This window comes from Dromiciops gliroides, chromosome 4 (assembly GCF_019393635.1).
Source record: "Dromiciops gliroides isolate mDroGli1 chromosome 4, mDroGli1.pri, whole genome shotgun sequence".
In the NCBI taxonomy this organism is placed as follows: Eukaryota; Metazoa; Chordata; class Mammalia; order Microbiotheria; family Microbiotheriidae; genus Dromiciops; species Dromiciops gliroides.
Window position 1 is genome coordinate 964,620 of NC_057864.1, and position 16,210 is coordinate 980,829.

The window sequence follows — 16,210 nt, forward strand, 5'->3', positions numbered from 1 at the left end:
ATGGAGAAACAGAACCTGTGGATAAGTCTCCTTGGTTTTTAATCATTTCTTGAGATATTCTCCCCCCTCCTCCTTTAACAGGTGCTTCCACAGCCTGGGACAGCAGGTTAACCATTATCCACATCTGGGGTGAGAGAAGGAAGGTGTTTTGTCCCTTCTCTGTAGCTGAGCTCCCTTAAATATTTGACCAGGATTGCCTTGAGCAGCTGTCATCATTTCACTTCCACGAATAGTCACTGGAGGGCGCTGCTCGCCTGGTTCCATTATCTTACACTGCATCAGTTCATTCAGCTCTTCTCACATCTCTCTGATTCCTCACCTTTGTCACAGTGACACTGTTCTCTTACATTCACACTCCCCAGGTGGCAGGCACCCAGGTCGTTGGGGTTGTTTTTGTTGTTGTTCCTACAGAAAGTGCAGATATGAAATTTGTTGGTTGTCTCCAATTTACCTTGCACATAGTGGCTAGCCTGTTGTCTCTCTCATTAGATATTAGCTCATTAGCTCCTTGAGAACTGGGTCTTTTCTTTTTTAACTTTCATTGTATCCCCAGTGCTTAGCACAGCTCCTAGAACATAGTAGACCCTTAATAAGTGCTTGTTGATAGACAACAATACACAGGCCTAAATGCTTTAGGTAATTCCATAGTATTACAAGTACTCACCAGGTGATTTTAATTTTAATGAGGCATGGCATTGACCCCTAGGATAAGCTCTGGGAGGGTTGGCTCTGCCCACCCCTTCAGTTTTGTCTGTACCCTTAGGTACTGGCCCAGGGATTCATGCCTAATTTAACAAATACTTGTTGGGTTGGATTGAAACATCAAGTTTCTGAGTCCATTTGCTAGCTTGGAAAAGCACAAAGGTCAATCCCAGAATGGAAAGTGGAAAAGCTGATAAGGAGGCCTTAGACAATAAGTCCGTAATTGTTTTCACTCCAATGTGGAACAGAAATTACTTAATAAAAAGCGAATGAGGGGGCAGCTAGGGGGCGCTGCAGTGGATAGAGCACCGGCCCTGGAGTCAGGAGCACCTGAGTTCAAATCCAGCCTCAGACACTTGACACTTAGTAGCTGTGCGACCCTGGGCAAGTCACTTAAACCTCATTGCCCCGCAAAAAAAAAAAAAAAAAAAGCAAATGAATGAAGAAAGCATTTGGTGTTAAGCACTGGAGAGAGAAATACAAAAGGAAAACAATCCTTGCCCTCAAAGAGCTTACAGTCTAATAAGGGAAACTACACAGACTGGAGAGTGGTGTCCAGGAAGGGGAGTTAGGGTCTGTGAAGTCACAAAGATGGCAAAGTGGAACATTAGGAGGGGGCAATGGGGATCTGAGGACATGCAAGAGGAAGAAGGGGGCTTGCCCCAGGATTGTAGAGTTTAGTGGCTTAAATCCCTTCAGGCCACCACAGAAGAAACTTGGCTGGAAGCCAGCCAAGGGCTGTCCGACTCTTTTCCTCCATGGAGGAAAACATTGAAGGGAGGAATCACAGAGGAACCACCTTCCTGGCTGGGGGCAAATGTCAGAGCAACAGACAACAAAACAAAGGCCACAAGGGGAAAAGAGAGAGAAATGCCGGCAATGGGAGCATCGTTTTTTCCAATAATAAATCGTTTTTATTTTATTTAAAATAATAAACATTTTTATTTATAGTTTTGAGTTCAAAGTCCTATCCCTCCTTCCCCCCCCCCCAAGAGGCGTCAGACAATCAGATATGGGCTCTACATGTGTGATTATGTAAAACATGACTATATTTGCCGTTTTGTACAAGAAAACTTGATTAAAAGAAAAAAATGAAAGTAAAAAACAGCCTGTTCCATCCATATCAGGTCTTTCTCTGGAGGTGGATGGTCCACTTCATCATTAGTCCTTTGGGATCGTCTTGGATCATTGTATTGCTAAGAATAGTTAAGTCACTCACAGTTCTTCATCCAAAAATATGGCTGTCTCTGTGCGCAATGTTCTCTGGTTCTGCTCACTTCACTCTACATCATTTTATATAAGCCTTTCCAGGCCTTTCTGAAGTCATCCTGCTTGTCATTTCTCAGAGCACAATAATATTCCATCACCATCATACACCACAGCTTGTTTAGCCATTCCCCAGTGGATAGGCATCCCTTTGATTTCCAATTCTTAGCCACCACAAAAAGAGCTACTAGAAATATTTTTGTACAAATAGGGCTTTTTCTCTTTTGGGGGATGTCTTTGGGACATAAACCCTGCAGTGGTATTGCTGGATCAAAGGGTATGCACAGTTGGTAGCATCATTTTTTAAAATTAAGGTTTTTTTTTTAACCTTTTTTTTTTTTTTGAGGCTGCTTGCTTGATGGTGCAGTGGATAGAGAGCAGGACTTGGGAGTCAGCAAGACCTGAGTTCAAATCCAGCCTCAGGCTCTTACTTAATTTTATGACCCTGGGAAAGTCCCAGAACCTTTCTCAGCCTTGGTTTCCTCCTTTGTAAATTGGGGCTAACACGAACGCCTGCTGCTCAAGGTTATTGTGATGTTTGAAGAAGAGAACATATGTAAAGTGCTAAAGAAGTGCTTGCTTCCCCTCCTTTCTCCACCCTATCCCCACCATTTTGTATCCCCTCTCTTCCAATGAGAAGGGAAAACAAAGGCCAAAAGGACCTATAAGGACAAAAATATTTCTAGCAGTTTTTTTTGTGTGTGTGGTCGCTAAGAATTGGAAACCAAAGGGATGCCCATTCGTGGTGGAATGGCTAAACAAGCTGTGGTCTACGATGGTGATGGAGGATTATTGTGCTCTGAGAAACGACAAGCAGGATGATTCAGAAAGGCCTGGAAAGGCTTATATGAAATGATGCATAGTGAAGTGAGCAGAACCAGGAGAATGTTGGACATGGTAACAGCAATATTGTATGATGAACAACTGTGAACAATGCAGTGACCCAAGACCATCCCAAAGGATTTATGATGAAAAATGCTGTCCACATCCAGAGAGAGAACTGATGATGTCTGAATACAGACAGAAGCATACTATGTTTTCCCTCGTGTGTGTTTGTGTTTTGGTCTGTGTTTTTCTATAACATGGTTAATGTGGAAATTTGTTTTGCATGATTGCACATGTATAACCTATATCAAATTGCTTACTGCCCCAAGGAGAGGGGAGGGAAAAGAGGAAGGGAGAGAATTTGGGACTCAAAATTGTAAAAACAAATGTTGAAGATTGGGAAATTGGGAATTGGGAAAAAATAAAATAAAATAAATGCTTGTTGGATTGGGTTGGACTTATCAGGCCATAGGTTTTTTTTGGGGGGGGGGGAAGGCAATAAGGGTTAAGTGACTTGCCCAGGGTCACACAGCTAGTAAGTGTCAAGTGTCTGAGGCTGGATCTGAACTCAGCTACTCCTGACTCCAGGGCCGGTGCTCTATCCACTGAGCCACCTAGCTGCCCCTCATAAGCTTTTTCTTATAGAAGATGACCACTTTTAACAAAAACTAAGCCCACGCAGCCTCTTCTGGACCTTGTCTGCAGAAACGACTTTTTCCTGATATGGGAGGGAGTCTTTTGCATTTTGCCTGCTGCACAACGAACGTACCGCTCTTAATTCATGACACAAACACATCTCCCCGGCTCCAAGACCAGCCCCTTATCCCCTCCCTTGGAGATGCTGCATGTCTAAAATGATAATGAGCATGATGATCAGTAGGCTGGCTCTCTCTCCCTTCCACCAAGCTGCAAACACTTAATAAATGTTGGTTTATTGAACAAACGTTGAAGGTGAAATGGAAAGGTATTCACGCTGGCTCTCCGATGGGTTATTTCCTCTATATAATTTAAGCTCCCTATAATTTCAGGCAATGCATTTTAGAGGAAGCCTGGTATCAAATGCCTAGAACTGTTGCTCATGCAGGCCATGGTTTCTACAGCTCAGAGGCTGTTTTGTTTTTCCTTTTATGCAGGAGAGAGATGGGGGTCACGTGGAGTCTTTAGTGGGGATACTGACCAGGCCCCCCAGCACATCAAAACATGTTTTCATCGAATGGCCAATGGCCTGGCCGATTTCTAGAGCCCAGGGGAAGGAGAGCGTGGCAGCGGGCACAGAATCTCTGTGGCTGCTGCTGGCTGAGGCCAGGCTGGTGCTGCTGTGGCATTGTTAGCAACGGAGGCATTTTTCTCTGACTTGGGTCTCTTGCATCAGTCCTCTCCAGAGAGAGGACCATCACCTCTCTTTCCTTGGAGTACGGGCTTAATCCATCCCCATCATCATCACATTTATGGAGTACCTACCGTGTGCCAGGAACTGTGCTAACCAAGCACCATGCAATTATCATCTCATTTGATCCTCACAACAATCCTGGGAGGGAGGTGCAATTCTTACCCCCATTTTACAGATGAGGACATCGAAGTAAACAGAGGTTAAGTGACTTGTCCAGGGTCACAAAGCTAGTAAGTGTCTGAGGCTGGATTTGAACTCAGATCTTCCTGACTCTTAGGATCTGTGCACTGGAAGTAATATTGCTATCTCCATTTCAGAGATAAGGAAGCTGAGGCACGGGAAATCGAATAACTGGCCCCTCATCACCCATGAAACCTGTCAGAGCTGGGATGGGAGCTCTGACATAGGGCAGTGTGGGGCTATGGAGAGGACACCAGACAGAGTCCTGGTTGGAATGTGAGTCCTGCTTAAGGAGCCTCCTGGCTGAGACACTTAATCTCTCCTGGCCTCAGTTTTCTCATCTGTAAAGTGTAAATAATCACGCCCAGGGCTGATATGAGGATCAGATGAACTTGTATTTGTGAAAACACTTCGCAAATCCCAAAGTGCTATGGAAATGCTACAGTTAATTAAGCCACAATTAGAACAGATTAATAATGCTACAGTGCATGAGAGGACATTCAGGGCACGGGAAGGAGGCTGCAGGCGGTAGGTGTGAGCCAGGTCAGGAAGTTGGAGTTTACTCTAGAGGCGATGGGGAAGCACTGTGCATCACTGAGTGGCCGTGCAGAGACCGGGCACTGGTCAGACCTGTGCTTTACCAGCTCAATGGAGAGCCCATTGTAGTGGTTAAGAGACCCATTAGAGATGAGGCCAGAGGGGATGAGGGTTGGTTCCGGGCTAAGTGACTCACTGCTGGGTGAGACATGAGAGGGGAGGGATACAAGGAGGGTATCGAAGAAGCGCTTGGGGAGACGCCAAGGATAACGCCGAACTTGTGACCCGGGAGTCATCTGGCAGAGGGGCAAGCATGGGCTCTTTGGGGTGTGTTGAGTTTGAGATGTCTCTGTGCACTCATGCCAAAGTGTCCCCAAAGCAGCTGCACATGTGGAACGAGATGGAGGCAGGCTCCGTAGAACTGCAGTCATCTGCGTGGAGGCCAGAATTAAGCCATGGGAAGTGACCAGGTCACCAAGACTGAGCCCTTGGCTACATCCACAGGCACAAGGCGCAGTATGAGGACTGTTCTGTGCAGGGGGGTAAGAAGCTGAGGTGGCAGGGCCAGGAAGAGCACCAGGACAGGGGAGCAGGAGGGGCGTGTGTCCGGGGGGAGGAGAGAGGAGTCCACAGGCTGGTGAGCCTCCGGAGGTCTAGGACATTCCAGAACTCAGTGGTGATTCTGGTGCATTCCGTGCTGGGGCTTTGCGAGTGGCGAGGAGTGTTAGGGTGAGGGCAGTGAGGAGGTGATGTGAGCCTTGGAGGGGAGGAAAGGGAAGTCGTGTAAGACTCTCTGTGACCCCACTTGAGGTTTTCTTGGAAAAGATATTGGGAGTGCTCCACCATTTCCTTCTCCAGCTCGTTTGACAGATGAGAAAACTGAGGCCAACAGAGTGAAGTGACATTTCCAGGGTCACACAGCTGGGAAGTGTATGAGGCCAGATCTGAACTCAAGACTTCCAGACTCCAGGTCCAAGACTCTATCCACTGGGCTACCTAAATACCCATTTCTTTCCTTCCTTCCTTCCTTTCTTTTTTAGTGAGGCAATTGGGGTTAAGTGACTTGCCCAGGGTCACACAGCCAGTAAGTGTTAAGTGTCTGAAGCCAGATTTGAACTCAGGTCCTCCTGACTCCAGGGCTGGTGTTCTATCCACTGTGCCACCTAGCTGCCCCTTAAATACCCATTTCTAAAGGCTAATTGAGTTGCAGTGAGAAGGGTGTTAAATGGAGGGGAGGAGGACCTCATTGTGAATACTGGGCTCTGGGGATTACTGCCTTGGGTGGATGATCTTGGCTGAATGCCTGCAACTGTCTGGGCCTCAGTTTCGTCATCTATAAAATGAGGCAGCTTGTTTTATGGGTGGCACAGTGGCTAGAGTTCTGAACCTAGAGTGAGGAAGACCTGAATTCAAATCTCTCCTCAAATACTTACTAGCTTTGTGGCCATGGCCAAGTAGATTAACCGATCTCAGTCTCAGTTTGCTAATCCATAAAATGGGGATAAAAAATGGTGCCTACCTCACAGGGTTGTTGTGAAGATCCAAGGAGAGTAGAGTCATAAAGAGCTTTGTAAAGCTCAGAATCCTGTCTACATGTTCCCTGTTCTTGTTGGTGGTGTTGGTGTTACTGTGTTATATGCAGGCAGCCTGAGTAGTGGTTAGAGAACCAGCCTTAGATTTGGGATGCCCTGGGGCTAGTGGCTTAACCTCCCAGGGTGCAGGTGCCTCCCTGAGCCTCAGCATCAGAGAAGATGCTGACCTGCACTGAGGGAGGCCGTGTCCTCACCTGGAAGGCTCCCTCTCCACCCCATGGTGCCATCTCTGGGGTGCCTGGCCACCCTAAATGTGACAGAAAGTGTGAGGAAACATTAGTCAGTCAGCCAACAAGCATTCATGAAGCACCTACTATGGGCTGGGCACTGAGGATACAAAAAAAAGGGCAAAAGATAGTCCCTGCCCTTGAGGAGTTCACACAGTCTGATGCTAGTGGCTAGAGTGCCAGACTTGGAATCAAAAAGACTTGCGTTCAAATCCAGTCTCAAACACTTACTGGCTGTGTGGCCCAGGGCAAGTCCCTTACACAGGTTTATTGGGAGCATTGTATAAGATTATATATCACACATATATAAGATTATATATATCACACATAAGGTCTCTCTCACGTATATATTATGGACATAATACGTATCTTGTATATGTAAAATATAAGATGCATGAAAAGTTCTTAAAGTACCATAGAAATACTAGTTACTGTAATGATTGGTATTGTTGTGACTACAGCTGATGGAAGCTTTTCCTTGGGCACATTCTTCTTTCTACGAGGGTGTGTTGAAAGCCTTCACCTCTCCCCAAACCCTCCCTCCTCAGGGATTTATTTAGGGTTCTCAGCAGCCACGTCTCAGGGCTGTTAGACATTTATTCCCTTCCCTAGTTACTGGGCTCCATGCTTCCCAGGGCAGAAGCTTCTCCCTGCTCAGAGTTCTAATGGTAGCCTGGGAGCCCAGCCACAAGGATGTCCCCGTCGGGGCCAGACTTTCTATCAGGTGGCCACAGGGTGGGCACCCCAAAGGCGGGGCTCCTTCTCTTCCTTTATGAAAGTGCTTTAGGCTCTCTCCTTGCATTTCTAGCCCATTCTATCGGTTATGTCATCACCCTGACCTTCCTCACGGGGGCACTTGTGGCTAGCCCAGGATTCTGAATGGGAGGATGCCACATGAGCTCATCTAAGTGGGGAGGGGGCTCAGTGGAGAGAGATCAATCTCGCCATTGGTGACATCCGGGCTGAGTGTGTCTGCTTTAATCTAACAAAGACCAGTACGAATAACTCTTTGTTTACAGACTCACTGAATGACCTCCACCTCTAAGGACGGCAGATTGCATTGAGGGCAGGCTAGAGGTACCAAAAAGCACTTTCAGTGTTGGAAGGTGGACACTGCCTCTTGAGGGGAAGTCTCCAGGATGATGCTGGGCAGGCCATCCTGGGACCTGAGGTGGTGATGGGGGCAGTTAGGAGGTACAGTGGATATAATGGTGGCCTTGGAGTCAGGAAGACCCGAGTTCAAATGTGGCCTCAGACATTTGCTAGCTGTGTGACCCTGGGCAAATCACTTAACTGTGTCTGCCTCAGTTTCCTCATCTGTAAATGAGGATAATAAGAACATATACCCCCCAGGGTTGTTGGGAGGACTAAGTGAGATAATGATACTGGTAAAGTGCTTTGCACAGTGTCTGGCCCAGAGTAGATGTATAAGGCCTTTTTTGCTTCTTGCATACATAGAAAAAAGCCCAAATGCGATTTATCATTTGTTAGTAGAGGAAGCAGGGCAGGGGCAGGGGCTGGGAAGATTCCAGCTGGTTCCTCGTTTCATAGCTTCCTATCTCCATGGATATTCTCGCCAGTCAGGTCCCAATCTTCGTGCTTTCTGCTCTTCCAAAGGACTCCAAACACTGCCAGAATCCTCGAAATTTCATCCCTTGGGATCAAGTCCTCACTCATCACCTTGCCCTAGTTATAGCTCTGCTCAAGGGTCATCTAGTCCCACATGTACATGCCAAAAATCCACTCACTCAATCAATACACATTTATTAAGCACCTACTATGTGCCGGGCATGTGCAAGCTCTGGAGAGCCAAGGACAGAAGTAAGGAGACAATGACACCAAGATGACCATGAGGGAGGGGGGAGGTTCTAAGACACCCCAAACTGCAGACCTCCAATGCATTTCCTAGTGCAATCTATTTCACTTTCAGAAAGTTCCATTGTTAGGATGGTTTTCCTTACATGAACCCTAAATGGAAATCCTTGAAATGTGCCAGCCCCCTGCTCCCTGTTCTGTCCTCTGGAGCAGAGCAGAAAAATTGGATCCCTCTGCTCCATGGACACATAGGTGGAGATGGCCACCATGTCCTCTTCAGTAACTCTTGAATTAGGATGAACCTAAAGGTGTAATAACTACACGACTCGTTTATTTAGCACTTGGAAGTGTTAAAGCATTTTCCTTAGGGCTTCCCTGGAGGGAGGTGGTGGCACAAATATAATTTCCCTCCATTTTCTAGATAAGGAAACTGAGGCAGTGGGTAGTTAGGTAACTGGTAGAGGGGATGTCTCTCATGAACAATATCATCTTTTGAAACTTTGTGAGTCCATTCCCCTCCCAAATTATGAAGGATTCCACTTTGGAAGCCTTGGCACCCAACAGGCACTTAATGAATGCTTGCTCATTGATTGGGGGGCACAATGGACTTCTTTTCCTAGCTTGCATTCCCTGGGAATTTTGAAGTAACGGTCACCTGTGTTACCCAGGATCAGCTTCTTGCCCTCTCTGGGCAACATTATATCACAAGTAGAGATAAACAGGGTAATTCATTATTTCCAGTTTAAATTTAATAGACACAAAACTCTATGGAATAAAAGTTTATTAGTTCATATACAAGCCTCTTTCCTGTTCTCTGAATTTTAAAATGTTTGCATTTATTGCTCACCATTAAATACATAATAAAAAGTATATCTATTTTAAAAAGTGAAAGATTGTGGCTAATGGGAGCAGCCCAGGATTGGAGAAGGGTAATTTTCCTGCTTCTCAAAAGAGGAGTGGAGCATGTAAACTCCAAGTCAGCAAGCCTGACTTTGATTCCTGGAACAATGCTAGACTCTTTTACTCAGGAAATGGTGGGGTGACTGTAGAGAGGAGGAATGGGGGATCGCAGAGTCAGCCCAGATTCGCCAAGAGCATGTCCTGCATAATTGCACCCTCCTGTCACTAGGAGACTCGGAGCCAGGAACTGTTGTAGGTACAGTCGGCTTCCATTTTAGCAAAGCATTTGACCAAGTCTCTCATCCTGCTCCTGTGGACAAGACCAAGAGAGGGAAGCTGAGTTCAAGATGCTCAGCTGAGTTTGGAACTGGGCGAGTGGCTGAACCCAATGAGAGCCATTCCTGATTTGTGTATTTAAACAGGATTTTCTGTGCTGACCTGCTCCCCACCAGAACTTAAGCTCCTTAAGGCTAGAGGTGGCTTCGTTTTTGTCTTCTCATACTCAGTATTAGTGCCTGAAACATGGTGGTCACTGAAGAAACGCTGGTTGAATTGAATTGACCTTGGAAGGAAGCATTCATTAAGCACCTACTACATGCCAGGCTATAAGTTATAAGACTTTAAAATGTCATTGCATTTGATCCTCACCACAACCTTGTGAGGTAGGAGCTATTATCACTCCCCATTTGACAGTTGAAGAAACTGAGGCAAATAGGGCACAGTGCTAGGCACCTGGTGGGTACTTAACTTTCTGGTTGGTTGATTGCTATGTTTCCTATATGGAAAATAAATATTTCTGATTTCAGTCTTTATCAGAATCCTAATAGAAACTTTTCCAATTCATGTATGTGTAATACGTGAGCAGGTCTGATGTGCTCAACCCCTACCCCGACTCAGGAGTGAGCCTTCCCATGCTTCCTGTGAGCTGGCTTCCCATTGCAGAGTGGGGGCTGGGGCTCTCAGAACAAAAATCAGAGTGCAAGCGAAGCTCGAGGAGCAGACACTTAGGAAGAAAACGTTCTGAACAATGATCGAACTCTGACTCTCTCCTCAGAGTGGAAGTAAGTAGCCTCATCACACAAATAAAAGTAATCTGAAGGCTTTCATGGATCCAACGGGCTTTAAGAAAATTGACCTACATTTCAAAGGTTTTCCCATGTTCCCTATCTCTAGAAAAGCTTCATCTTTAACTGTGAAAAGAGAGAGAGAAGAGAAAGAGGGGAGGAAAATAGAGTGAGGACAGAAGGGAAAGGGGAGAGGGGGAAGGGGGAGGGAAATGGGGTAGGGGAGAGAGAAAGAGAGAGAGAGAGAGAGAGAGAGAGAGAGAGAGAGAGAGAGAGAGAGAGAGAGAGAGAGAGAGAGCTCTTTTCTCACAACAGAATATAAGGTGGGTGGGACTGTTTACAGACTCACAGAATATGGGAAAGGAAAAGAGGGGAACAAGTATTTATTAAGCACCTACTATGTGCCTTAGATACTACCTGTGTGACCCTACATAAGTCACTTAACCCTGTTTGCCTTAGTTTCCTAATCTGTAAAATGAGCTAGAGATAGAAATGGCAAACCACTCCAGTATCTCTCTGGCAAAAAAAACCCTCAATGGAGTCACAGCTAGACACAACTGAAATAACTCAACAACAACAACATTGTGCCAGGCACTGGGCTAAGTACGTCATTTCATCAGTTGGAAGGTGCCTCATTGGCCAGCTGGTCCAACCCATCCCTTTTAGAAGGATCTCTCTCCTTCCTTCCTTCCTTCTCTCTTTCATCAGGAAGACCTGAATTTGAATATAGCTTCAGTTCCATATTAACTGTGTGACCTTGGCCAGGTCACTTAGCCTCTTTTTATCTTGGTCCCCTCAGCTATAAAAAGGGGGCAATAAGGTTTGTGAGGATCAGATGAAATCCTATTTTAAAGCTCTCTATAAACACTGGCTGTGATTCCCATCATTACTATCTTGAACTTCGCAAACAGCTGTAAGCACCAAGGTTTCATTATACAAAGAACATAAACATGCCTGTAAGCAGCTTCCTGGCTGGATTGGTTTTTTTTTTTTTTGTTTGTTTGTTTGGTTTTTTTTTTAGTGAGGCAATTGGGGTTAAGTGACTTGCCCAGGGTCACACAGCTGGTAAGTGTTAAGTGTCTGAGGTCAGATTTGAACTCAGGTCCTCCTGACTCCAGGGCCGGTGCTCTATCCACTGTGCCACCGAGCTGCCCGGGCTGGATTGTTTTTTAACCATGAAGTTGAGCGTGGTAGGAACAACAGCATCCTCAATGACAATGACTCAGGAGCCTTGCTCCAGACTCCCGGGGGCTGCCACCCACCTAGGTAGCTGTGGAGGGTTGGTCTTGGGTGAAGCAGTTGTAGCCACCATGCGATCGTCTTGTTCTCCTCTTTTCAAAGCTTTACAATGTTTCTTGGAGAACCCATTCTGCTCCCATCCATTGTATTCCCTTCAAATCCAATTCAACAAGTATTTCATAAAAGCTACATCTTAGGCTGTGGACACATCAATCGATCATTAAGTATTTATTAAGCCCTCAAATCTTCTAGGTGTTATGGGTGGGGCACAGTGGAAATAGCACTGATTCTGGAGGCAGAAGACCTGGGTTTGGATCTCCCTTTTGATGCTTACCACCTGGGTCTAATTTGGGTCTTGTAATCTTATTTCCCTGGACCTCCTCAGCCTCTGCATTCCTTCCCAGCACCAGAGCTGCGGTCCAAGGCTCTTAGGGGTGGGGGCCTGGAGCTGCTGGGGAGAGGCAGAAGATTTGGGTGGAGCAAGGGGAAAGGCAATAGCCCTGTAAATCCACAGTAAGAGAGAAGGGGCGTAGTGGATAGAGCACCATCCCTGGATTCAGGAGGACCTGAGTTCAAATCCAGCCTTAGACACTTGACACTTACTAGCTGTGTGACCCTGGGCAAGTCATTTAACCCTCATTGCCCAGAAGAGAGAGAGAGAGAGAGAGAAGGGGGCTGACCTCTCTGTAAAGTTAGTACACACAGGGGGTGGGGATTGGTCACTAGGATTCCATCTCCATAGAACTAGGAAGAGCAACACATCGTGTGGTCTTCCATCCCACTAGAGGTGGTCCTGGAGTGTCCAAGGCTAGGGCACCAAGCCCATCACCAGCCAAAGCTTTGCTCTGGCCTTTTTCTGGGAGGATGCACATGACCTAGGGCCTGTCATAGCAGCACATGAAAGGTGGAAGTGACCCATGGCACAGGAAGAAAGAGCAGGTGCCAATCAGTGTGTGGCTGAGGAGAGACCTGAGAAAGCCAATGAGGAAGAGAGAAACCTGGCAGGGACCCCAGAGGGGGGAAACTGAGGCCAAGGTGCCAAGACAACCTGCCTGGAAAGATCAAGAGATTGGGAGCCAGAAGGCCTGGGTTCATATCTCAAGTCCAGCCATACTAACTGTGTGATCATGGGCCAGATGCTTAACCTTCCTGAGCCTCTGGTGCCTCAGCTGCAGAATGGAAATAATGGCTCTGCAACCTCAGGTTTGCTTTGAGGGAAGTGGTTCATAAATTTGAGGGCATAGACATCAGAGCTGTTCTCATTTCTCCTGAGCTAGGAATCCCTGTAGAATGAGCTCTTCAACAGGGCTGTGAAGGAGAGCAAAAAGCCCTCTCTTGTCTGCTTCTGAGTATACAGAAACACTGCCCTTGTGGGGGGTACGCATCTGTGCATGTAATAACAGTAACGGACATTTGTACAACACTTCTTGCTTTCCAAAGATCTATATATACATTGTGTCTTTGATTTCCAAAGCCATGTCCATTTTATAACTGAGCAGACTTCAGCGTGGAGAGAGGACGTGTTTTGCCCAGGGTCACACTGCAAGGGTAGGAATTCGGGGCAAGCTGGAGTCAGCTCCAAGGCGCTCTGCCCATTGTTAAATTCCCAGCGCTTACACTTTGGAAATCAGCAGAGGTTACAAATCAGACCTTGATCTATTGTTTTGTTGATTGTCCAGACTTAAGAAAGTCCTGGATGAAGTGTTATTGGCACAGATTCAACTTAAAAGTACTTACATCCCTGTCTTCCCCAGATGGTTGTTAAATCTACCAGCACACATCATCAATCTAAAGGAAGAGGAGCTGAACATACCAGTGAGGTGCCAGAAGCCTAGGGCTCCAATGTGAAGGCAAAGGGCACACCTGTGACATGGGAGGGAGGGCTGGGAGTGTGCTGTCGACCAGATTCCCAATAGCCTGTAAACTCCTTGAGGTCAGCTACTGTGACTAGCCTAGCATATAGTAGGCATTTAATAATTGCTGGTGAAATTGAACTGAATTAGGGAAGGGAGGACTGGAATGTAAAGTCCTTCAGGGCAGGACAGACAGGAGGCAGTGCACCCTATCTCTGACACCAGCTTGGCAAAGGTGGAGAAAGTCCAGGATCTTTCATTCATTCATTCATCCATTCATTCTTGTCCTGCACAGTGCCTTGTATATATAAGTGCTTAATAAATGCTTTTTCATTCATTCATTCATTCATTCATTCATTCATTCATTCTTGTCTTGCACAATGCCTTTCATGTAAGTACTTAATAAATGATTTTTCATTCATTCAATTATTTTTGTTCAGTTACTGCCTTGTATATCACAAGTTGGGCAGCTAGGTTGCACAGTAGTTAGAGCATCAGGCCCAGAAAACTCCAAATGGGTCAAAAAGAGTCAGACACAACTAAAAAAAGACTGAATAACACCATCAAATAACCTAAGTGCTTAATCAATGCTTTTTTCATTCATTCCTTCTCATCCAGCACAGTGCCTTGCACATAGCAGGCGTGTAATGAATACTATTGAATGGCTGGCACTGGAAAAGTTAATAGGTATACTGTTGTTCCTGGAAGTCTTTGTGTTATCAGATCAACCCAAGGCTCTACTTCTGTCTTACCCTGAACCCTGCTAGTAACAACAGCAGCTTCTGGGTTCTCATGGCATCTTTAGAAGAAAATTCCCTTGTTTGTCAAAGCAAAAAGGAGAGCCTGCTGGCTGAGGACCGTAGAATGGAGAGCACGTGGTGCCTGCATCACTGGTACCAGGTTGGGTTCCCACAGAAGGAATGCGCTCAACAGCTACTTGGGCAATTCAGTGTATACAAAAGCAATAGGGCCTTTGGCTCCCACAGAGATATTTCCTTTGGCTTAGAACCATGACCTACTTATTCTGCTTCTCCAAATGGTCAGGAACACTGCTGTGGCTGCACTGGCTGGGATTTTGCCTTTGGCCAGGCAGAGCAAACTAAAGGAAGGCTCAGAGAATTCAGCCCAACCCTCCAAGCCCAGGAAGAGGTCTATGGGAAGTCACTGTCACTCATTGAACAACATAACAACCCTAAAATCACAGGATTTACAGAATCACCGAGTTCCAGGGTTGGAGGAGTCTACCACAAACCCATCCAGGAGCCCTCCAGCCATTGCCTGAAGACCTCCAGGCAGCCAGGCAGGGACCCATCTCCTTTGGGGATGCCTCAAACTGCTGGGAAGTTGTTCCTAACATCAAGTCCAGATTTGCTTCTTAGCAACTTCTGCCTCTTCTCTTCTCCTCCTCTTCCTCCTCCTCCTCTTCACTTGGTGCTCTGGGGCCAAATAGACTAAGGTTAATCCTTCTTCCATGCTGGTCCTTCATAGACTTGAAAAGAGCCATCACATTTCTAGAAAATCTTCCTCTTTTTTCCCTTCAGTTTCTTGCCCTCGGTTTCTTCAGACGATTCTCCTACTTATACTCATGTAACGTCACGATCCTGTTGGTCCTCCCTTGGAAAGTCTGGAGGGAGGGAAAGAATTTGGAACTCAAAAATTTTTTAATGAGTCTGAGAAGGAATAGCATGATCTGTAAGAGGAGAACCAATGTCCCAGGAGCCTGGAGAGAAGAGAGGGTCAAGAAGATGTCTGATGTCTGATATCCACAGTGTCTGAGGAAGCAGAGAGGTCCAGAAGGAAGGAGGATGGCTGAGGAAATTTCATTAGCTTTCACAACTAAGAGATTCCAGGCAACTCAGGAAAGAGCAAATGTCAGATCAAAAGGGAGACTATAGAGAGTGAAGAAGAGAATGAAGGGAAAGAAAGTGAAGGCATCAATTGTAGATCATTTAGAAGTTCTCTTATCTCCCCTTTCTATACTATTTATTTTGAAAAAATATTTTTGTTATTAATTGTGGCTCAGTCTTGGGCCCTCTTTTCTTCCTTTTCTATATTATTTCTCAAAATTTTTAAAATTATTTTTTACATTCATTAAATTTTTTTTGAGTTCCAAATTCTCTCCCTCCTTCCAGCCTTTCCCCTACCCATTGAGAAGGCAAAGCATTATGATATCAATTATACATGTGAAACCACACAAGACATGTTGCAAAAGAGCAAGAAAAATAAAGAAAGTGAAAAAAGCCGGCTTTGGTCTGCACTCAGAATCCATCAGTCCTCTCTGGATGTGGGGAGCACTTTTCAGCACCGGTATTTTGCTTGATCTCATCACCTCCCAAGGATTCAATAATCATCTGATGTTCAGATCTCTTCTAGCCCTCATGTCTCTCCTGACCTTCAGACACATCTCCACCCAACCACTGAACATCTTAAAAGAGATTTCCTATAGACATCTTTTTTTTTTTTTTTGGTGAGGCAATTGGGGTTAAGTGACTTGCCCAGGGTCACACAACTAGTAAGTGTTAAGTGTCTGAGGCCAGATTTGAACTCAGGTACTCCTGAATCCAGGGCCAGTGCTCTAGCCACTGTACCACGTTGCTGCCCCTCCTATAGACATCTTAAA

The 16,210-nt window shown here is 45.9% G+C and overlaps 1 protein-coding gene across 2 annotated transcripts in view; it reads right to left on the reverse strand.

The window, feature by feature from the left end:
- AK5 (adenylate kinase 5) overlaps positions 1-16,210 on the reverse strand; it is a 195,275-nt gene that overhangs the window by 84,129 nt on the left and 94,936 nt on the right. The gene's annotated exons all lie outside the window — the stretch shown is intronic.